Source organism: Schistocerca americana, chromosome 6 (genome assembly GCF_021461395.2).
Source record: "Schistocerca americana isolate TAMUIC-IGC-003095 chromosome 6, iqSchAmer2.1, whole genome shotgun sequence".
Classification (NCBI taxonomy): domain Eukaryota; kingdom Metazoa; phylum Arthropoda; class Insecta; order Orthoptera; family Acrididae; genus Schistocerca; species Schistocerca americana.
The window spans coordinates 279,710,900-279,736,715 of record NC_060124.1 but is presented as its reverse complement, the minus strand read 5'-3'; positions in this window follow the sequence as shown (position 1 = coordinate 279,736,715).

The following is a 25,816-nucleotide window of genomic DNA, read 5'->3' as shown; positions in this document are numbered from 1 at the left end:
CGGGCGGCGGGCAGAAAGGTTGTATCAGGAGACCTATCCACGCCGACAACCACCACGGCATTCAATGTTTGCAACAGTGTTCTTCTCTTTGTATAAAACAAGGTCGTTTCAGCATGCAGGAGATGATGAAGGGCGTACCCGAAATGTTCGGACACCAGACTTGGAGGAAAATGTGGAAGGCGACCGCCGTGTCAGTACCCGGGGGCAACAGTGTAAGCCAGGCGACCGTGTGGAAAATTCTCCATGACAATTGTTACTACCCGTATCAGTTAAGGCGTGTACAGGGCTTACTAGCGAAAGGGTTTCCACATCAGGAGCAGTTTTGCTGCTGGATTCTTCACCGCGCAGCCGCGATTCTTGCATTTTTGTCATCCATCATATTCACAGACGAGGCCACTTTCACGCGGAGTTACTTTCGTAACAGTCATCTGTGGGAGTGTAAGCAGAACCCCCATGGTATGGTGACAGCGAATCATCAGCATCGTTGAAGCCGGTATGTGTGGGCCGGGATAATTAGCGACCGTACTTTGGGAACAATCTCCCTTCCATGTCGCCCAACAGGCCGGAACTATCGGTGAATTTGCGGGTAACTTTACCTCCCCTGCTGGAAGAAGTGCCACTGATGATTCGAAGGGTTTATGTGGCTGCTATGTGATGGTGCTCCAGCCCACTTCGCCGTGGAAGTCCGGACGCATCTCCATCGTGTCTTCCCTGGACGATGGATCAGACGAGGCGGTGCAGTTGCTTGGCCTGCTCGTCAAGCGAATCTCAACCCGTGCGATTTCTGGATATGGGGCCATTTCAAAAGTATTGTGTATGCAGAGCACTGGAGCAGCATATTCATGCTGCCTTTGACGCTGTTCGGATGCAGCCTGGCTCATTTGAACGTGCGAAGCAGAACATGGTATAGTGCGCACACGAATGCGTTGAGACACATGGAAACCATTTTCAACAAATATTGTAACTGCGGCTGCATGGTACAGCGCATATTAAACCGTAGTGTATGTAACAAAGTATGATCGAATAAATGGTCTCTAGCTTGGGAACCATGTATTTCTGGGCATACGTTCATTAGACCATTTTTGTTCCGTATCCTCTCATCGATCAATCCCCAGAGTTTGTACACGGTGGGAAAAAATCATCCTGCATACGGAACTGAACATATTTGCTAACATGCGAAAATTCCAAGGAGGCAAGATTCATCAAAAGCTACTCTTTCTGATCAGAACTATCCGGAAGCTCCTGTTTAATACGGAATTTGTCACCAGGCGTCACGAGAGGCGGGGAATATCGTGTTTTCAGTACAGATGCAGCGACTGTAGAATGTGCCGGTCAGCAGGGTTCAGCGACTTCTGAAGTGGACTGGTCACTGGAAGTCACTTCAGTAACAAATCCATCACGGACGTCTTAACTCTTGTAACGCTGCCCAAGGCGACTACTGATGATGTGGTTGTGAAGTTAAAACGCGAAGGGACGACCACAGATAAAGCAAGAGCAGGCATACTTCATGTATGACAATTCATTGATGTTACATGCTTAGGATGCAAAGTTTAAGCATTTTGGGAAGCGCATAATTTTTCATTTCTGAATATTTAAAGCATCCGTGGTGAAACGATGGATTACAAGAGAGGGTGCACCAGCTACACTGAAGAGCCAAATAAACTGGTACACCAGCCTAATATCATGTAGGGGCCCTCCGAGCACGCAGAAGTGCTGCAACGCGATGTGGCATGGACTCGACTGATACCTGAAGTCGTTCGGGAGATAAACACGAATCCTGTAGGGCTCTCCATAAATTCATAAGAGTCCGAGGGGGGTGAGATCTCTTCTGCACATCACCTTACAAGGCATACCAGATATGCTCAATAATGTTCATATATGGGGAGTTTGGTGGGCATCAGTAGTGTTTAAACTCAGAAGAGTTTTCCGGGAGCCACTCTGTAGAAATTCTGAACGTGTGGCGTGTCGCGTTGTTCCGCTGGAATTGCCCAAGTCCGTCGGGATGCACAATGGACACGAACTGATGCAAGTGATCAGACAGGATGCTTACGCACGTATCACCTGCCAGAGTCGTATCTACGCGTATAAGGGTCACATATAACTGCAATTGCACACGCTCCACACCATTACAGAGCCTCCACCCCGTTGAACAGTCCCTTGCTGACGTGCAGGGTCCATGGATTCTTGCGACTGTCTCCATACCCGTTCGCGTCCATCTGATCGATACAATTTGAAACGAGACTCGTCCGACAGGCGACATGTTTCCAGTCATCAACAGTCCAATGTCGGTGTTGACGAGCCCAGGCGAGGTATAAAGCTTTGTGTTTTCTAGTCATCAAAGGTAGACGACTGGGCCTCCGGCTCCGAAAGCCCATATAGATGATGTTTCGTTGAATGGTTCGCACACTGACACTTGCTGATGCCCCAGCATTGCAATCTGCAGCAGTTTGCGGAAGGGTTGCACTTCTGGCGAGTTGATCGATTCCCTTTAGACGTGTTGCCCTCATTCCTGCAGGATCTTTTTCCAGCCGCAGGGATGTCGGAGATTTGATATTGTACCGGATTCATGATATTCACGGTACACTCGCGAAATGGTCATACGGGAAAATCCCCACTTCATCGCTACCTCGGACATGCTGTGTCCGATCGCTCGTGCGCCGACTATAACTCCATGTTCAAACTGACTTAATCTTGATAACTTTCCATTGCAGCAGCAGTAACCGATCTAACAACTGCGCCAGACACTTGTTGTCTTACATAGGCGTTGCCGACCGCAGCGCTGTATTCTGCCAGTTTACATATCTCTGTATTTGAATACGCATTTGAGTACCAGTTTCTTTGGCGCTTCAGTGTACTTCGGCAACGCAAGGCTATTGATTTACGGGCAGAGGCCGGTGGTCCGCCTATCGATTACTGATAGCGGACGGGCAGCTTAGCGCATCAGGCCCGGACAGGCTTAATGAGCGTGCCTTCTTTATAGCATTAGGGCGCGCTGGGAGCGGAGGCCGTCGTCTCACATAAGCGCCAGAGACAGGGCCGCTCTAAAGCCCGGCAAGCGATGCTGGCCGTGCGGTGCGGTGTGGTGTGGCGTGAGGGCCCGTCGGATACACCGCCCGTAGCGCCACGCAGCGCAGTAGCGGGCGGCGCGCTTGTAAATTACACAACTGGCCATTAAAATTGCTACAACACGAAGATGACGTGCTACAGACGCGAAATTGAACAAAAAAGATGCCGTGATATGGCAATGATTAACTTATCAGAGTATTCACACAAGATTGGCGCCGGTGGCGACACCTACAACGTGCTGACATGAGGAAAGTTCCCAACCGTTTTCTCATACACAAACAACAGTTGACCGGCGTTGCCTGGTGAAACGTTGCTGTGATGCCTCGTGTAAGGAGGAGAAATGCGTACCATCACGTTTCCGACTTTGATAAAGGTCGGATTGTAGCCTATCGCGATTGCGGTTTATCGTATCGCGACATTGCTGTTCGTGTTGGTCGAGATCTAATGACTGTTAGCAGAATACGGAATCGGTGGGTTCAGGAGTGTAACGTCGTGCTGGATCCCAATGGCCTCGTATCACTAGCAGTCGGGATGACAGGCATCTTATCCGCATGGCTGTAACGGATCGTGCAGCCACGTCTCGATCCCTGAGTTAACAGACGGGCACGTTTGCAAGACAACAACCATCTGCACGAACAGTTCGACGACGTTTGCAGCAGCATCGACTATCAGCTCTGAGATCATGGCTGTGGTTACCCTTGGCGCTGCATCGCAGACAGGAGCGCCTGCGATGGTGTACTCAACGACGAACCTGGGTGCACGAATGGCAAAACGTCATTTTTTCGGATGCATCCAGGTTCTGTTTGCAGTATCATGATAGTCGCATCGGCGTTTGGCAACATCGCGGTGAACGCACATTGGAAGCGTGTATTCGTCATCGCCATACTGGCGTAGCACCCGGTGTGATGGTATGGGGTGCCTTGGGTTACACGTCTCTGTCACCTCTTGTTCGCACTGACGGCACTTTGAACAGTGGACGTTACATTTCAGATGTGTTACGACCCGTGGCTCTACCCTTCATTCGATCCCTGCGAAACCCTACATTTCAGCAGGATATTGCACGACCGCATGTTGCAGGTCCTGTACGGGCCTTTCTGGATACAGAAAATGTTCGACTGCTGCCCTGGCCAGCACATTCTCCAGATCTGTCACCAACTGAAAACGTCTGGTCAATGGTGGCCGAGCAACTGGCTCGTCACAATACGCCAATCACTACTCTTGATGAACTGTGGTATCGTGTTGAAGCTGCTTGGGCAGCTGTACCTGTACACGCCATCCAACCTCTGTTTGACTCAAGGCGTATCAAGGCCGTTATTACGGCCAGAGGTGGTTGTTATGGGTACTGATTTGTCAGGATCTATGCACCCAAATAGCGTGAAAATGTAACCACAGGTCAGTTCTAGTATAATGTATTTGTCCAATGAATACCCGTTTATCATCTGCATTTCTTCTTGGTGTAGCAATTTTAATGGCCTGTAATGTAGATGAGGCTGTCAGCCCTTGTCTATTGCCGAATGTAGTGCAAGACTGTATTTAACTAATCATAGAATTACGATACGCTTCGTAATCCTGTATTGCCATCGTCCTCCAATATTGCACCTGCTCCTTTCGCCGATACGAATTCGCAGACTTAAATACTTGTAAGAAGTACATTGACAGACATGGGGAATGTTACACCATGGAACTCGTATACTGAACACTATCAAAGTGATACTGTTATCTTTCCATGCCTGTAGGATTTTTGATTAATCAGTCTTCTGAATGATTTGATACGGCCCGCCAAGATTCTCTGCCTTATGCCAACCTTTTCATCTCAGAGTAGTACTTGCAACCCATGTCCTCAATTGCTTGATGCATATATTCGAGTCGCCGGTTCCTCTATAGTTTTTACCCTCTAAAACTGCGTCTCGTACTATGGCGACTATGCCCTGGTGTCTTAACATAAATCCTCTCGTCCAGACTTTTCTTTTCGTCAGTGTTTTTCATGTACTCTTTTCCTTGCCGATTCTGTCGAGAACCTCTCCATTCCTTACCTTACCAGTGCACCTAATTTTCAACATTCTTCTGTAGCACCACATCTCAAATGCTTCGATTCTCGTTTCGCTTTCCTCACAGTCCATGTCGATGTGTATAACGATGTATTCCAAATGTACAGTCTGAGAAATTTCTTCCTCAAATTGAGACCTAGGTCGATACTAGCAGACTTGTCTTGGCTAAGGAATGCCTTTTTTGCCAGTGCTAGTCTGCTTTTTACCTCCTCCTTGCTCCGCCCTTCATGGGTTATTTTGTTGAATAGGTAGCTGAATTCGTCAACTTCATCTACTTTGTGATCATCAATTCTGATGTCATGTTTGTCACTTTTCTCGTTTCTCCTACTGCTCTTTGCTCTCGCCTTCCTTCGATTTATTCTCAGTCCGTGTTCTGTGTTCATTAGACTGTTCACTCCTTTCAAAAGATCCTGTAATTCTTCCCCACTTTCACTGAGAAAGCAATGTTATCAGTAAGTCTTATCACTGATATCGCTTCACCTTGAATTTTAATGCTAGATAAACTTTCCTTTATTTCAGTCATTGCTTCTTTGACCTATAGATTGTCCAGTAGGGGCGAAATACTACATACATCTCTGACTTACACCCTTTTCAATTCGAGCACTTCGTTCTGAGCCTTAGACATCGTTCACTCTCGGTTCTTGTACATAATGTGTAATACCCGTGGTATGTGATTTGTTGTTGTTGTTGTTGTTGTGGTCTTCAGTCCTGAGACTGGTTTGATGCAGCTCTCCATGCTGCTCTCTCCTGTGCAAGCTTCTTCATCTCCCAGTACCTACTGCAACCTACATCCTTCTGAATCTGCTTAGTGTATTCATCTGTTGGTCTCCCTATACGATTCTTACCCTCCATGCTGCCCTCCAGTACTAAATTGGTGATCCCTTGATGTCTCAGAACATGTCCTACCAACCGATCCCTTCTTCTAGTCAAGTTGTGCCACAAACTTCTCCCCAAACCTATTCAATACTTCCTCATAAGTTATATGATCTATCCATCTAATCTTCAGCATTCTTCTGTAGCACCACATTTCGAAAGCTTCTATTCTCTTCTTTTCCAAACTATTTACCGTCCATGTTTCACTTCCATACATGACTACACTCCATACAAATACTTTCAGAAAAGACTTCCTGACACTTAAATCTATACTCGATGTTAATAAATTTCTCTTCTTCAGAAACGCTTTCCTTGCCATTGCCAGTCTACATTTTATATCCTCTACTTCGACCATCATCAGTTACTTTGCTCCCCAAATAGCAAAAATCCTTTACTATTTTAAGTGTCTCATTTCCTAATCTGAATCCCTCAGCATCACCCGACTTAATTCGACTACATTCCATTATCACCGTTTTGCTTTTATTGATGTTCATCTTATATCCTCCATTCAAGACACTGTCCATTCCGTTCAACTGCTCTTCCAAGTCCTTTGCTGTCTCTGGTAGAATTACAATGTCATCGGCGAACGTCATTGTTTTTATTTCTTCTCCATGGATTTTAATACTTACTCCGATTTTTTCTTTTGTTTGCTTTACTGCTTGCTCAATATACAGATTGAATAACATCGGGGAGAGGCTACAACCCTGTCTCACTCCCTTCCCAACCACTGCTTCCCATTCATGCCCCTCGACTCTTATAACTTCCATCTGGTTTCTGTACAAATTGTAAATAGCCTTTCGCTCCCCGTATTTTACCCCTGCCACCTTCAGAATTTGAAACAGAGTATTCCAGTCAACATTGTCAAAAGCTTTCTCTAAGTCTACAAATGCTAGAAACGTGGGTTTGCCTTTCCTTAATCTTTCTTCTAAGATAAGTCGTAAGGTCAGTATTGCCTCACGTGTTCCAGTGTTTCTATGGAATCCAAACTGATCTTCCCCGAGGTCGGCTTCTACCAGTTTTTCCATTCGTCTGTAAAGAATTCGCGTTAGTATTTTGCAGCTGTGACTTATTAAACTGATAGTTCGGTAATATTCAGATCTGTCAACACCTGCTTTCTTTGGGATCGGAATTATTATATTCTTCTTGAAGTCTGACGGTATTTCGCCTGTCTCATACATCTTGCTCACCAGGCCATCAGTAGTTCTAATGGAATGTTGTCTACTCCCGGGGCCTTGTTTCGATTCAGGTCTTTCAGTGCTCTGTCAAACTCTACAGGCAATATCGTATCTCCCATTTCATCTTCATCTACATCCTCTTCCATTTCCATAATATTATCCTCAAGTACATCGCCCTTGTATAGACCCTCTATATACTCCTTCCACCTTTCTGCTTTCCCTTCTTTGCTTAGAACTGGATTTCCATCTGAGCTCTTGATATTCATACAAGTGGTTCTCTTTTCTCCAAAGGTCTCTTTAATTTTCCTGTAGGCAGTATCTACCTTACCCCTAGTGAGATAAGCCTCTACATCCTTACATTTGTCCTCTAGCCATCCCTGCTTAACCGTTTTGCACTTCCTGTCAATCTCATTTTTGAGACGTCTGTATTCCTTTTTGCCTGCTTCATTTACTGCATTTTTATATTTTCTCCTTTCGTCAATTAAGTTCAATATTTCTTCTGTTACCCAAGGAGTTCTACTAGCCCTCGTCTTCTTACCTACTTGATCCTCTGCTGCCTTCACTACTTCATCCCTCAGAGCTACCCATTCTTCTTCTACTGTATTTCTTTCCCCCATTCCTGTCAATTGTTCCTTTGTGCTCTCCCTGAAACTCTGGACAACCTCTGGTTCTTTCAGTTTATCCAGATCCCATCTCCTTAAATGCCCACCTTTTTGCAGTTTCTTCAGTTTTAATCTACAGTTCATTACCAATAGATTGTGGTCAGAGTCCACATCTGCCCTTGGAAATGTCTTACAATTTAAAACCTGGTTCATAAATCTCTGTCTTACCATTATGTAATCTATCTGATACCTTCTAGTTTCTCCAGGCTTCTTCCATGTATATAACCTTCTTTCATGATTCTTGAACCAAGTGTTAGCTATGATTAAGTTGTGCTTTGTGCAAAACTCTACAAGGCGGCTTCTTCTTTCATTTCTCAGCCCCAATCCATATTCACCTACTATGTTTCCTTCTCTCCCTTTTCCTACTCTCGAATTCCAGTCACCCATGACTATTAAATTTTCGTCTCCCTTCAGTACCTGAATAATTTCTTTCATCTCGTCATACATTTCTTCAATTTCTTCATCTGGAGAGATAGTTGGCATATAAACTTGTACTACTGTAGTAGGCGTGGGCTTCGTGCCTATCTTGGCCACAATAATGCGTTCACTATGCTGTTTGTAGTAGCTTACCCGCACTCCTATTTTTTTATTCATTATTAAACCTACTCCTGCACTACCCCTATTTGATTTTGTGTTTATAACCCTGTATTCACCTGACCAAAAGTCTTGTTCCTCCTGCCACCGAACTTCACTAATTCCCACTATATCTAACTTTAACCTATCCATTTCCCTTTTTAAATTTTCTAATCTACCTGCCCGGTTAAGGGATCTGACTTCCACGCTCCGATCCGTAGAACGCCAGTTTTCTTTTCCTGATAACGACCTCCTCTTGAGTAGTCCCCACCCGGAGATCCGCATTGGGGACTATTTTACCTCCGGAATATTTTACCCAAGAGGACGCCATCATCATTTATCCATACAGTAAAGCTGCATGCCAGCGGGAAAAAATTACGGCCGTAGTTTCCCCCTGCTTTCAGCCGTTCGCAGTGCCAGCACAACAAGGCCGTATTGGTTAATGTTGCAAGGCCAGGTCAGTCAATCTTCCAGACTGTTGCCCCTGCAACTACTGAAAAGGCTGCTGCCCCTCTTCAGGAACCACACGTTTGTGTGGCCTCTCAACAGATACCCCTCCGTTGTGGTTGCACCTTCACGCTCCGATCCGTAGAACGCCAGTTTTCTTTTTCCTGATAACGACCTCCTCTTGAGTAGTCCCCACCCGGAGATCCGCATTGGGGACTATTTTACCTCCGGAATATTTTACCCAAGAGGACGCCATCATCATTTATCCATACAGTAAAGCTGCATGCCATCGGGAAAAAATTACGGCCGTAGTTTCCCCCTGCTTTCAGCCGTTCGCAGTGCCAGCACAGCAAGGCCGTTTTGGTTAATGTTGCAAGGCCAGGTCAGTCAATCTTCCAGACTGTTGCCCCTGCAACTACTGAAAAGGCTGCTGCCCCTCTTCAGGAACCACACGTTTGTGTGGCCTCTCAACAGATACCCCTCCGTTGTGGTTGCACCTACGGTGCGGCAATCTGTATCGCTGAGGCACGGTAGCCTCCCCACAAACGGCAAGGTCCATGGTTCATGGGGAAGAGACATGTATTACCTAACACTTTAAAATTCCAAGATTCTAGAACCGTGAACTTTAAATTCTCAATTAGCGTCTCATTTTGTGAAGATGATTTCTAGCACCATTCAGAGTCACATAAAATGGTTCTTTAACTTGTTTTACTCGTATACGTTACTTTTAGTCTAATCATCTGATAAAATATCTGTTCATTTATTCTATTTTAAAAAGGCTTTTATTTTCAACGTTGGTTCAGAAAGCATGAAATGTAACCTATTTAAATACTGATCGGTATTATATTTAGCGTATATAGATGAAGATATAACAGGGACATGTCAACTTACACTTTCATTTGATATTTTTTGACTCTTAATTCACATAATTAGCTGCATCTCTTCGTGAAGTATATCAATTTTTCCTTAGTTCACTAAATAAGTTTTTCGTAAATCTGATTATTTACTATGAAGTAAATTTTTATTTTTAAAGTAAACATGACTTTGGTCAATTTAATACCCCATTTGTCCAATTACTGCTCTTCGTTTGGCTATGAAAATTGTAACAAAAATCTGTTTTTGGATCAATAAAAGTATGTAGATCCATTAAGGGAACGTCAAACAAATTCTTTGCAATAACTTGGGAACTATAGGATCTGTAGGTCATAAACTTTGTAACGATGTCCGCTATAACTTTGAGAAAATCGTACTATATATACTACTCATTCGTTCTGGAAATATTCGGGGTCGCCTGTCTCAGCTACCCCAAACTGTATTGCTCTTGCCAGAAGCGCGAGATTTGGAAGAGGACAGTGTGGTAGTAAATTAGCGGAGGTCGCAACTTTACACTAAGAGAACCAATTTAGGGCAAACTACGGAAGAGCCTGGCGGAATCCCGAGGGATTCGTGAGAACAGGTAATTTCAGAAGCCGCTCAGTGCGGCAGACAGTTATGGCGGTCGCCGCCCGCTGCAGGGTTTCTGTCCGCAGGGATTGTGCCGGGCGGGCGCCGACTTGTGGGCTAATGAATTAGTCTCTCCTGGAGGTACCCAGGTACAGTAGAGTGAGATAGGGAGGTGGACCGACTCCTTCGCACATTCAATGCGCGCGTCCACGGGCTTCCGAGAAACTACACATGCGCTGCTAATTTCACTGATAGCTGCAGGATACGCCTCTCAAAAGGCATTCCCAGAATCGCTCGCTTACAGCGCTTTGTGAGCATCGCTCTCTCCGTCTCTATCGCCGATATATACCACGAAAATCTTCTAGAATAGCTCCACGCGTCCAGTTCTCTCAGATGTCACTGTTAAGCAGAATAATAATGTACTGTGTGCGTTTACGCTTGCTTAGACACGAAATGAGAGAAGGTTGGTCGGCATTATTTCTTCCGTCTATTGCGCATTGGAATTACCTAGCGAACATCAGACGTACCGTCATCTGCAACCTTCCCTCTATTCAACTGTTTCCTCTCTACTCTGCCCTTTATTTAACTCATTGCTTCCAAAGTCAAAACTGACTTCTTCCGGAATCAGTCAAACATATTTTGTTTAGAGACTTGATAACTCCACACCCGCTGAAATAATCTTTTCACGCAAAGTTTTTCATTTTAAATGAATCATTGAATAACGTCACTAGAGACCAAAAGCCTTTTACTAGACGAAAGATTAAAACTAGATGTTTGTGATCCTGTAAATACTTTAAAGGAAACAAGTTTCCTGCCATAAAAGCCACAGCTTGTAATAACTGACGCAAAGTCATCGAGTAAAATAGATGAAATATCGAAATATCTAGCGTCCCCCAAGCAAGTCTTATAGACTCTCTGCTGTTCATGAACCGCATAGACGATTTAGGAGACAATCTGAGCGCCCTTCTCAGATTGTTTGTACGAGATGCGACAATAAAGTAACGAGACTGATGTGAAAAAAAATGTTGCTTACCGTTTTAGTCAAGATTAGTGTTATCTCCTTCAAAGTAGTTCCCTTCTGATTGAACACACTTTTTCCAGTGCTTCTGCCATTGATGGTAACATTTCTGTAACTCATCTTCTGTAATATCCTCCAAGATCCTCGTCACAGATTTCTGGACATTTCGTGTTGTTTGAAAATGGTGTCCCTTGACCGTCGTTTTGACTCTTGGAAATAGAAACAAGTCGCACAGAGCGATATCTGGTGAATAAGGTGGTTGTGGTACTACTGAAATTTGTTTTGAGGTTAAAAATTGCTGTACTGACAGAGCAGTATGGGATGGAGCATTATCGTGATGCAGAATACATTTATCAGCAATGTTGGCACGGACACGAAGAACTCTCTTACAAAGTCTTTCTAAAATTTCTTTGTAGTAATATTGGTTAACTGTTTGTCGAGGAGGAACCCACTCTTTATGAACAATTCCCTTGGAACCAAAGAAGCACACAAACATGCATTTCACTTTTGCCTTTGACATGCGAGCTTTTTTTGGTCTGAATGATCCCTCTGAGCGCCATTGCGAACTTTGGTGTTTTGTCTCTGGATCGTGCTGAAAAAACCAACTTTCATCACCAGTGATAACACGGCTTAACAATTTTGGATTCATTTCCGTTTGCACTAATAGATCGGCTGCCATATTTTTCCGTGTTTCTCGCTGTTGTGTGAGATTTTTGGGGACCATTTCTGCACAAATCTTTCTCATACCAATTTCTTCAGATTTTCTTAGACGAACCGTTTCTCGACTGATGTTGAGTTCTTCTGCAATCATTTTCACGGATAATTTTCGATCAGATCGTACGAGTTCACCTCGACAAGTTGACATCCGTCCACGAGGTTGATGGTCGTCCACTGCGATCATCATCTTCAACATTTGTTCTGCCTTCACTAAACATTTTATGCCAACGAAAAACTTGAGCTCTTGACATAACCTCCTCTCCAAAAGCCTTCTGAAGCTTACCGTAAGTTGTCGTCGCGTGTTCACCCAATTTAACGAAAAAGAAATGGCATACCGTTGCGCAGTATTATGCGTTTCCATTTCCGTGACAAGGGACAGAAACACGTGTTAACTTATTACAGCACAACTCACGACTGAGCAATTGCATCGATGTGCCACTTGGACTAGAAGCAGCTTATAGACCAAGGTCAAAGATATTGTGTCTACGCAAGCCTGCAGGGTTGCCACATTTTGCAAAGAAAATCAGTCTCATTACTTTATTGTCGCACCTCTTAGATGCCGCCGTCGTTTATCGTCATGAAAAGTCATCAGATGATCAAAATAAATTGTAAAAAAACTTAGACAAGATATATGTACGTCACCTCACTGTACACAAAGAAAAGTGAGATGATATCCACATTACAACTAAAAGTAATCCGCTAAATTTCGGTTACACTATAAGTTGCTCATATCTAAAGTCTGTAAACTCAGTTAAATGCTTAGTGACTACAATTACGAATAATGTAGACTGAAACGATTTCCGCCCTCTTCTACAGTAATGCTGTGCGGCGTGGGAGCCGCATCATATAGGATTGACAGAGGATTTGGAAAAAGTTCAAAGAAGGGCAGCTAGTTTTGAATTATCGCGTAATGGTGGACAGAGTGTCACGAGACTCAGAGGCCCACAGACACGGGTTCCTAGGTAGATGCCGTGTTTCTTGACATCTGCAAGGCGTTTGTTACAGGTCCCCACAGTTGTTTAACGAACAAAGTAAGAGAATATGGACTATCAAACCAATTGTGTGATTGGATTGAAGAGTTTTTAGATAACAGAACGCAGCATGTCATTCTCAATGGAGAGAAGTCTTCCGAAGTAAGAGTGATTTCAGGTGTGCCGCAGGGGAGTGTCATAGGACCGTTGCTATTCACAATATACACAAATGACGTAGTGAATAACATCGGAAGTTAACTGAGGCTTTTTGCGGATGATGCTGCAGTATATCGAGAGGTTGTAACAGTGGAAAATTGTACTGAAATGCAGGAGGATCTGCAACGAATTGACGCATGGTGCAGGAAATGGCAATTGAATCTCAATGTAGACAAGTGTAATGTGCTGCGAATACATAGAAAGAAAGATCCTTTATCATTTAGCTACGGTATAGCAGGTCAGCAACTGGAAGCAGTTAATTCCATAAATTATCTGGGAGTAGGCATTAGGAGTGATTTAAAATGGAATGACCACATAAAGTTGATCGTCGGTAAAGCAGATGCCAGACAGATTCATTGGAAGAATCCCAAGAAAATGCAATCCGAAAGCAAGTAGGTTACAGTACACTTGTTCGCCCGCTGCTTGAATACTGCTCAGCAGTTTGGGATCCGTACCAGATAGGGTTAATAGAAGAGATAGAGAAGATCCAACGGAGAGCAGCGCTCTTCGTTACAGGATCATTTAGTAATCGCGAAAGTGTTACGGAGATGACAGATAGACTCCAGTGGAAGACTCTGCAGGAGAAACGCTCAGTAGCTCTGTACGGGCTTTTGTTGAAGTATCGAGAACACAGATTCACTGAGGAGTCAAGCAGTATATTGCTCCCTCCTAAGTATATCTCGCGAAGAGACCGTGAGGATAAAATCAGAGAGATTAGAGCCCACACAGAGGCATACCGACAATCTTTCTTTCCACGAACAATACGAGACTGGAATAGAAGGGAGAACTAACAGAGGTACCCAAAGCACCCTCTGCCACACACCGTCTGGTGGCTTGCGGAGTATGGATGTAAATGTAGACGCAAATGTAGATATGACACACGAATTGTGGTGGCAACCATAAAAACAAAGGCGTGTTTCGTTGCGGCAGGATCTTAGTGTGAAATTTCAGTGACAAACCTTCTTCTCAGAGAGTGAAAATATTTATTGGGCGGCCACCTACATAGGGAGAAATGGTCATCGTAGTAAAATAACCGAAATTAGAGCTCGCACGGGAAGATTTAAGCGTTCGTTTTTCCCCCGCGCTGTTCTAGTGTAGAATGGTAGAGAAGTAGCATGAAGGTGGTTCGATTCAGCCTCTGACAGGAAGCTAATTGTGAACTGCAGAGTAGTCATGTACGTATAGGTTTGTAGATGAAGACTATACATTCTGGAAATGTTGGGTCCTAAATAACGTCTGATTATAAACTGAGGCTTGCGGGGGACTGTACCAGCTTTAAGTAAAGCAAGTACTTTCTTCCTTTCAGGTAATCGTCGAGGACACAACAGTTTGGATATACACAGAGGTGGCAAAGGCCTGGTATAGCGATTTGCACGTGTGCAGGTGGGGTTAATACCGCGTACGCGAGGCTTAAAAGGGCAGTGCACTGGCGGAGTTGCTTTTTGTAATCAGGTGATTCACATGATTATGGCAGCACGAGAGGAATTAACAGACTTCGAACGCGAAATGGTAGCTGGAGTTAGTCACATGAGACATTCCATTTCGGAAAATGTTAATGAATCCACTGTGGCAAGAGTGCGCCGTGAATACCTATTTTCAGGCAGTTGCTCTCATCACGGACAACGCAGTTGCCGATGACCTTCACTTAACGACCGAGGGCAGCGGCGTTTGCGTAGAGCTGTCAGTGCTAATAGACATTCATCACAGCATGAAATAACCGCAGAAATCCATCTTGGACGAACGACGAACATACCCGTTGGAGCAGTGCGGCGAAATTTGGAGAGTTAATGGGCTGGGGGAGCAAGCGACCGACGTGGCGGGGGAGGAGGAGGAGGAGGAGGAGATTAGTGTTTAACGTCCCGTCGACATAGAGGACATTAGAGGCGGAGCACAAATTCGGGATAGGGGAGGACGTGTAATGAAAGGGGCCCTGTCCTTTCGAAGAAACCATCCCGGCATTTGGCTTCAGTAATGTAGGGAAATCAGGGAAAACCTAAATGAAGATGGTCGGAGGCGGTTTGAAGCTTCGTCCTCCAGAATGCGAGTCCAGTATGCACTACCCCGCTACCCTACACGACTAACGCGAGCACCTTTGGTAACAGCATGACATCGTCAGCAGCGCCTTTCCTGTGATTGTGACCATGTCGATTGGACCCTATAAAAAAATATAAAAAGAGCACTCCGTCTTCAGGCCACGAGTGGCCTACCGGGACCATTCGACCGCTGTGTAATCCTCAGAGGAGGATGCGGATAGGAGGGGCGTGTGGTCAGCACACCGCTCACCCGGTCGTTATGATGGTATTCTTGACCGAAGCCGCTACTACTCGGTCGGGTAGCTCCTCAATTGGCATCACGAGGCTGAGTGAACCCCGAAAAGTGGCAACAGTTCATGGCGGCTGGATGGTCACCTATCCAAGTGCCGACCACGCCCGACAGCGCCTACATCTACATCTGCATGATTACTCTGCAATTCACATTTAAACGCTTGGCAGAGGGTTCATCGAACCACAATCATACTATCTCCCTACCATTCCACTCCCGAACAGCGCGCGGGAGAAACGAACACCTAAACCTTTCTTTTCGAGCTCTGATTTCTCTCATTTTATTTTGATGATCATTCCTACTTATGTAGGTTGGGCTCAACAAAATATTATCCCATTCGGAAGAGAAAGTTGGTGACTGTAATTTCGTAAATAGATCTCGCCGCGACGAATAACGTCTTTGCTTTAATGACTTCCATCCCAATTCGCGTATCATATCTGCCACACTCTCTCCCCTATTACGTGATAATACAAAACGAGCTGCCCTTTTTTGCACCCTTTCGATGTCTTCCGTCAATCCCACCTGGTAAGGATCCCACACCGCGCAGCAATATTCTAACAGAGGACGAACGAGTGTAGTGTAAGCTGTCTCTTTAGTGGACTTGTTGCATCTTCTAAGTGTCCTGCCAATGAAACGCAACCTTTTAGCTCGCCTTCCCCACAATATTATAAATGTGGTCTTTCCAACTGAAGTTGTTCGTAATTTTTACACCCAGGTACTTGGTTGAATTGACAGCCTTGAGAATTGTACTGTTTATCGAGTAATCGAATTCCAAAGGATTTCTTTTGGAACTCACGTGGATCACCTCACACTTTTCGTTATTTAGCGTCAGCTGCCACCTGCCACACCATACAGCAATCTTTTCTAAATCGCTTTGCAACTGATACTGGTCGTCGGATGACCTTACTAGACGGTAAATTACAGCATCATCTGCGAACAATCCAAGAGAACTGCTCAGATTGTCACCCAGGTCATTTATATATATCAGGAACAGCAGAGGTCCCAGGACGCTTCCCTGGGGAACACCTGATATCACTTCAGTTTTACTCGATGTTTTGCCGTCTATTACTACGAACTGCGACCTTCCTGACAGGAAATCACGAATCCAGTCGCACAACTGAGACGATACCCCATGGGCCCGCAGCTTGATTAGAAGTCGCTTGTGAGGAACGGTGTTAAAAGTTTTCCGGAAATCTAGAAATACGGAATCAACTTGAGATCCCCTGTCGATAGCGGCCATTACTTCGTGCGAATAAAGAGCTAGCTGCGTTGCACAAGAACGATGTTTTCTGAAACCATGCTGATAACGTATCAATACGTCGTTCCCTTCGAGGTGATTCACAATTTTTGAATACAGTATATGGTCCAAAACCCTACTGCAAACCGACGTCAACGATATAGGGCTGTAGTTCGATGGATTACTCCTACTACCCTTCTTAAACACTGGTGCGACCTGCGCAATTTTCCAATCTGTAGGTACAGATCTATCGTGATCTCACGGGAACCGGTGTATCCACTACGGCAAAGCCGTTGCCCGATTGGACCCTATGCGACTGGAAAACCGTGGTCTGATCGGATGAATATCGATTTCAGTTGGTAAGAGCTGACGGTAGTGTTAGAGTGTGGCGCAGGCACCAGGAGGTCGTGGACCCAAGTTGTCTTGAGGCCCTGTACAGTCTGGTTGTGACTCCGCAATGGTGTGGGCTGCGATTACATGGAATGGATTGGGTTCTCCTTCCAACTGAACCGATCATTAACTGTAAATGGTTGTGTTCAGCTACTTTGGAACCGTTAGTAGCCATTCACGTTCCCAGTCATCGACATCAAGTCACTGGGCCACAATTGTTCGTGATTGGTTTGAAGAACATTCTGAAAAATTCGAGCAAATGATTTGGTCACACAGACTGCCCGACATGAATCGCATCGAACGTTTACAGGATACAATCGAGAGGTCAGTTAATCCACAAAAATATCCTGCACTGGTGATACCTTCGAAATTATGGACGTCGACAGAGGCAGCATGGCTCAATATTTCTGAAGGTTACTTCCAAGACTGTAAGGCATCCAGATTTTGTAGACCTTATATGAGCTCGGTCCATAACGACAGCACGATACAGTATGAGATCCTCGGAAAATTATACTATCAACAAAAAGCAATTGCAGTAATCTCATGTACCGAAAATTAACAAAACGGTATCTACCAATGTAAGGACAGGGTCATGCATAAATAAGTTAAAGTGAAACACATTTTGGAGACGAACCGAGCAGGTGGTTAATGGCATTGGAAAACCACACTTAACAAGAGAACTGAGCTTCAGCGCAGAAAGGGATAAGGCCAGAATAATACATTATTCCTTTCAACAGAAATACGGCCGGTACCGAGAATTAGTGGCTGCACAGCTTTAACAGGGCTAGCAGCGACCTGGCAAGAAAAATAAAAATCCCCCTCTAACGAGACGACGGTTGACTGAAACCATACTGGGCGATGCAAAAGTGACATCTCCATTATACAAAAGCATTTTGAGAGCCAAAAAATTTCTAGATCTCTCTCATCTCACAGCGGACCGCAAAAGTGTGTGGAAAATAGCGAGGGCATTGAGAACTTTGCATCTGCAAACTGTGGACGAAATGCTTCACGTATCGTGACGACAGATAGCAAAGAGGTAGTTAATTATTCCTGTGGGAATTTTTGCTGACAATGAAATTGCGCACATCGCTCCAACCCTTAGCGAGTGTGCAATAGCCATTATTTCGACTAGGGAAACATTAACGTTCTACGGAACGCAGGAAAGATGTGAATGAGGGAATTCAGTCAAGGTCAAGGTAGGGAATTAACATTTCAGATCCAGCGCGGAGACAAAGCCATTGCAGATCTTGATTGATAAAGTACCATCGCGCATTAGGCCACAGTAAATGTTGATTCGAGATTTTGCGCACTCCAACCTGCGTGCGCTTTAACCATTGAATATCAAAAGCTACGATACTAACCTGCTCTCATATTCAGTACATGAGAGATTTTTCATTGGTATAAAAGGTAAATTTATTCTCCACCAATTTAGTGCATTGGCCAGCTACGATATCGTAGAAGTAAGTTTAATAGATGAAGATTTTTGATCATTCTTGCTTGTGATAACATTTTCATTTGTAGTGATGACGATTTAATAATTGCCAATTAAATATGTCCAAGAGTTAAATATTTTGTTACTGTTGAAAGTAATTGAACATGATTGTTGTTTATCATTTGACCCCTGAAAGCACAGTTGATAAATTATATGCAGAATGAAGAAGGTAACAGCTGTTTTGTCTTTCAGAATAGATCCCAAACTTTGACTTTTATTAATTCATGCATTCTAGTTATGTGACAGTAGCATTTCTAATTAATTTGTTATGATCTGCACCTAATATTAGCTGCCTTACAGGGCCAGATTCATATTTATATAGAATGTCTGCTAGAATGTCTGTTTAACACACTGGGCTTGAGAAGACAGTTCAGATGTTTCATCCATTGCGCGCCTATCTTACAACTGGTTGAGTCCATGCCACGTCGAGATACTGCACATGACGGGCAAAAGGAAGTTCGACAAGATATTAGGAGGTATCCCAAGACCTTTGTCGTCTCAGTGCCGTTTGGACTCAATTTTAAAGCCTTTTCACTGTCGTTATTTTGATCTTCACTCCAAAAACTGCCTTTATGCAGTTCAATATGCTAGTGTATGCCTTACAAGTCTTTCCACATCTAAACTATATTTACAACCTACATCCACTGGAACCATCTTGCAGTAGTCAAGCCTTGGTCTCCCTCTCCAAGTTTCTTACCCCTCACTTCCCTCCATCATGAAACTGTTGATTTCTTGACGCTTCAGAATGTGCCCTAACCATTGGTCCCGTCTTTTAATTAGGTAGTTGCCATAGTTCTCAGTTACAATGCTCCCTGAACAGTAACAGATATCTACTATTTTTAATGTCTAGTTTTCCAGTTGAGTTCTTTCAGCAACACCTGATTTTCTTTGACTGCAGTCGAATACCCATTTTTAACTTTCACTAACATTCGTTTCATCACCTTTTATTCAAGAACCAATCCATTCCGTTCAAATGATCTTCGAATTTCTTTTCCGTTTCTGACGGAACTATGGCATCGTTAACTTTTAAAGTATTTATTTCTTCTCCCTGAACGTTTACTCCTTTTTCAAGTTTCTCCTATGTTTCCTTTACTGCTTGTTCAGCGTACGGACTGAATAATGTTTAGAACAGGTTATAGCCCTTACTCGCTTCTCAAGTAATCCCTGGCTTATATGTCTTCAGATTCCTGTAAATGTCGTCTTGTTTTTGTACTAATCGTAACTAATCTTTCAATCCCTCCATGTTATGTCTCCTACCTCCTGAATTTCAAATGATGTGTTTGAATCAACAGTGCCAACAGCTTCTTCAAATCAAATGGTTCAAATGGCTCTGAGCACTATGGGACTCAACTTCTGAGGTCATTAGTCCCCTAGAACTTAGAACTAGTTAAACCTAACTAACCTAAGGGCATCACACACGTCTATGCCCCAGGCAGGATTCGAACCTGCGACCGTAGCGGTCTCGCGGTTCCAGACTGCAGCGCCTAGAACCGCACGGCCACTTCGGCCGGCAACAGCTTCTTCAAAACATATAAATATTACAAATGAAGGCATGCTTTCCCGTATTGTATTTCTCAAGACATGTCGTAATTTTTCCTCCTACTTTCTTACATTTCTCCAGAGTCCAAACCTATTTTCCCTGGAGTCGCTTTCTACGACTTGTTCACTTTTCTGTTGATTACTTTTGTAGCTACTTGCAACTATAGCTTATTAAATAATGACTCTGCAATATTTTCACTTGTTTGAACTTGAATTTTTTTTTGCAGTTGGGTTTATTACAATGATCTAACAGTCCGTTTAAAGGAAACTGGTCACATGAACTAGTGCTTAATTTGAAGACTGAAAAGCAATAGGAATGAAAACTGTCATAGGAATTTAGTCCTAACGTGAATTATGCTGTCCTACTAACTAAGAAACAGGAATCCGAACTGGACACAAATAAATGTTGCTGGATTGGGTGTAACAGCAGCGTTCACGAGTCTATCAAAGAACACCAGCTTTTTAATTAGCACGAATTCCAACTGTAATAGAAATTTGAAGCAGGCTGCTGGTAATAGCATGGACTATAATAGGCAGGTACGAACGTCTGCGCAGCTCGTAAGTGACGTGGCGACAAAACCACTACTGTTAGCGACAATTTGCACTTTTGCATGTTCTAGTTCCCTCCATTCTTAAATTCAGATTTTACCTTTCATAATGACCATGGATTCAGTGACAAGAAATCGCATGTTTCTTGATTTATTTGCTTTTTGGGTAAAGGTTTGAAATGTCAATGTTGAAAACACCCACAAATCCTTATGATAACTGTATGATGTCTGTCTTCCACAACAGTATCAACAATCTTCCCAAAATATAAGTTCAATTCGTCATCCACCTCCTCGCAACGATGTATGTTAAATTCCACTACTTCGTTGAACTAAGGACAGTCACAGAAACGTCTGAATTCCTTGTGGTGTTGCAGCTGCTTTTAGGCCGTGTCCTACGTAAGCGACAGAAGCGAGCGACTTCTGGATACTTGACACTCCAGCGACAAGCAGCAGCACTGGGCGACAACCTCGGGTGTCCTGCGTGTGAGCGACCATGTCGCTCGACAAGATGGCTGCTCAGAACCAACCAGCTGTTTCAATAAAACAGCGTCCCTAACCTGTAGCTGGAGAGTAAGGCTGCAGAATTAGGTTTACTTAAGAAAATAAAGCGAAAAGGAATGCTGTGCATGAAATTTACAAAGGGAGGACTCTTCATGGAGAATTTCATTAATATCATCAACTACGAAGATCAACAGTCGTTGTTAAGGCCAAGCGTTTCAATTACTCTAAATAGTCTGTAAAAGTAAAGCTTGCAAAATTTTTGAAAATAAAGTCAAACGTTTTGTGTAATGATATATTTAAAAGTATGAAATAAAAAATATTAGTGAAATGTTTAGTGCACCTCGTTTTCTGTTCATGATTTTGAGTATCGTTCAGAGGCACATAGAACGTTTCTCTGATGTACTTATTTCTTTTACACAAATCATTTCATAAGATATTTGACTGGTTTCTTTCATTTTTTAATTTCAAGTTTTATTCAGAAAGCGTGTTCTTACTGACTCCTAACATACTTGATTCGAAGGAAGCCTTTTTGACATTTAGACACAACCCTAATATATCTTTTTATGTGCAAAATAGCTAGTTCTTGAACAGATGAACTTTCTGGCAGTTCATTTACAGCAGCTTTTCCTAAAATCTTTCAATTTTTCCTCAGCTTATTAATTAAGTTTTCGTTGGTTACCCTGATTACTTTGAAGCAGTTAAGTATTTTCAAGCCAAACTAGACCTCATGCTGGTGACTTTGATACCCCGTTTACCTGTTTATCTCGCTTTGTTTGGCTATGAAAATTTGGACAAAACTTCATTGTGTAAGTTACAGGGAGTCTTGTCTTCGCTCTGCTCCCGCGTTTACAAAAACGTATCGAGTGTTAATCATATGATCAAATAGTCCTTTCTGTGTCCTGTCATTTCCAAAATTCGTCGTTCCGACATCTTTAACCTTTTATGACATACGACGATTTTTACGACCACTTGATTCTCGAAGCGCAGGAAAGGTTAGGACGCGCCGCGAGCGACCTGTCTGCAGATATAACAACCAATATCTCAAGAATGAAAAGCAATATCATTCCGGTTTCAATTTTAAATACAATTTAGATATACTGCTTACATTTCATACACAATAATGAATGGCCTTAAATGAACTATACGGAAAGTCTACACAATGTGATTTTACCTCTGCAAATTCTTAAAAATTCGTGCCGCCATGTACTCAATTTCGTGCAGCACAGTAAATATGACGAATAACGAAAATAGAGTCAGACCTCTATCGTTTAAAGGTATCAAGCTATAGGCTGCGGAAGAATCAAATTGTTTCACCGAATATTTTTCTGAAAATCTGATGTTAAGTAATTCATAGCTGCCGTCGAGTCTGCCCCACTGCTTTGCAGAGACGACATGTGCATGGCTGTCGCTCTCTGTCACGCGTGTTGCAGCGACAAGATTCAAACACATTTGAATTCAAACGTCGCCAGTTGCAGCGGGAGACAGGCAGCAACACAGATGTCACTCACATAGGACACTTCCTAACTACACCTGCGGTTGTGTTTTGTCACGTGAAGCTGTCGCGCGCTGTCGCTCGCTTCTGTCGCTCACGTAGGACACGGCCTAGTGAGAGCAGGTATCGTGACGTAAGATTCTATGGGGAGGAATGAGAGCATTGTCTGTCTGCCGTACAGGGCGAGTCACATAACACATAACAACTCTTTAATTCGTAAACGGTTCCAGACGTCGAACCGAAATTTTTTGCAAATGTTAGTATGATTTTTTAAATAGAATGATATACTTTTTAATGGCATCCAAAACCATTTGAAAAGACGAGTGTAGGATGTAATTCTGGCTATTTTCAGGTTAAGACTCTTCTAAAATGTCAAAGAAATATGCTAAAATCAAGAGGCAAGTCAGCCTAAATCGGCTTTCACGTCGTAAACACGCTCATGCAAGGCTACATCGTTATATCAAGTCATTCGACTGTTTACATGACTGCATTTCAGAGCCAACAGGAACTGTGTCACCTATCGATAGGACATTTCTGCTTCGATATTCCTTGCATGGAGACACTTCCCAATTACGGGAAGTTAGATATGCTACTTTTGTACGGCGAATGTGAAATAATGCTGTCGAAGCGGTACGGCGGTATAGGTATGTCTATCCTGATCGTCGCTGTCCGTCGACTCAGGCACTTTCACGATTTGTTAAAAAGCTAGTGCGAACATAAAGTGTTGTAAATATGTGTAAAAATATTAAGGGCACAACAGTTGAAATGGACATGTAATAAAGTAGTTTATCACATTACCGGCCTTCAGAACTGTAGCCATGAAATTATATGATTGTAAACCAAAACATATGTAGTTCACCGATTTAGCATTGTAAGCGTTCTTTTTAGTCTGATCTTGTCCTGGGACCAGTGAACGGTTTCTAATTTTGCATTTCAGTTATGTTTTTTCCTAACCTTTTTGAAGTTACCCGAGAATGGCTACACAATGAAACTGTCTTGGTACACAAATTAAAAATAAAATGCAAGCCAGAAACGCTCAGTGCAGGAAACTCATTTTTTTTCAAGAAGTACATCACAACTCTGTGCCCTGTTGCAACTAACTTATTTGAAATGCTAGCTAAGTGTGCGACCAGTGCCGAAGAGTACTTTATGTAAAACTGCACTGGAATTTCATATGGGCCTGGAGACTTACTTACGTTGAACTCTTTCAGCTATCAATGTTTTGAATACGGCTTCGCTACAGCAACGGTTACAGAACAGCAGGTGTCATCCAGTTGCAATAAATTGTGGTTTTCAACTAAGCTTTACCACAGCTTCGACAGATTTAAACCGGTCTTTCTCAGTAAAGTACAAACAAACTTCACACTAGCGATAAGTCAGTACAGCTATCTCCATATGACATGTATTGGCAACGGTCTGTATGTCAGATTTAAAATTTTAGGCCCATAGAATCAAGGGCTTGTCACACCAGTAAAGCCAATCTCTTAAAATAACAGACCGCGATTCAAGCCCTTGGTACTAGGGGGCCGCGCGGTGTAGCCGCGTGGTCCGAGGCGACTTGCACAGTTCGCGCGTCTCTCCCCGTCGGAGGTTCGAGTCCTCCCTCGGTCATGGGTGTATGTGTGTTGTCCTTAGTGTAAGTCCGTTTAAGTTAGATTAAGTAGTGTGTAAGCGAAGGCACCGATGACCCCTCAGCAGTTTGGTCCCACTGGAGCTTACCACAGCTTGATTCTAGGGGCATCAACTTTTACATTTTGTTGAGTGGTACTTGTTGTTGTTGAGGTCTTCAGTCCTGAGACTGGTTTGATGCAGCTCTCCATGCTAATCTATCCTGTGCAAGCTCCTTCATCTCCCAGTACCTACTGCAACCTACATCCTTCTGAATCTGCTTAGTGTATTCATCTCTTGGTCTCCCTCTACGATTTTTACCCTCCATGCTGCTCTCCAATGCTAAATTTGTGATCCCTTGATGCCTCAGGACATGTCCTACCAACGGATCCCTTCTTCTAGCCAAGTTGTGCCACAAACTTCTCTTCTCCCCAATCCTATTCAATACCTCCTCATTAGTTACGTGATCTACCCACCTAATCTTCAACATTCTTCTGTAGCACCACATTTCGAAAGCTTCTATTCTCTTCTTCTCCAAACTATTTATTGTCCATTTTTCACTTCCATACATGGCTACACTCCATACAAATACTTTCAGAAATTACTTCCTGACACTTAAATCTATACTCGATGTTAACAATTTTCTCTTCTTCAGAAACGCTTTCCTTGCCATTGCCAGTCTACATTTTATATCCTCTCTACTTCGACCATCATCAGTTATTTTGCTCCCCAAATAGCAAAACTCCTTTACTACTTTAAGTGTCTCATTTCCTAATCTAATACCCTCAGCATCACCAGACTTAATTCGACTACATTCCATTATCCTTGTTTTGCTTTTGTTGATATTCATCTTATATCCTCATTTCAAGACACTGTCCATTCCGTTCAACTGCTCTTCCAAGTCCTTTGCTGTCTCTGACAGAATTACAATGTCATCTGCGAACCTCAAAGTTTTTATTTCTTCTCCCTGGATTTTAATACCTACTCCATTCTTTTGTTTCCTTTACTGCTTGCTCAATATACAGATTGAATAACATCGGGGAGAGGCTACAACACTGTCTTACTCCCTTCCCAACCACTGCTTCCCTTTCATGCCCCTGGACTCTTATAACTGCCATATAGTTTCTGTACATGTACAAATTGTAAATAGCCTTTCGCTCCCTGTATTTTACCCCTGCCATCTTTAGAATTTGAAAGACAGTATTCCAGTCAACATTGTCAAAAGCTTTCTCTAGGTTTACAAATCCTAGAAACGTAGGTTTGCCTTTCCTTAATCTTTCTTCTAAGGTAAGTCGTAAGGTCAGTATTGCCTCACGTGTTCCAACATTTCTACGGAATCCAAACTGATCTTTCCCGAGGTCAGCTTCTACCAGCTTTTCCATTCGTCTGTAAATAATTCGCGTTAGTATTTTGCAGCTGTGACTTATTAAACCGATAGTTCGGTAATTTTCACATCTGTCAACACCTGCTTTCTTTGG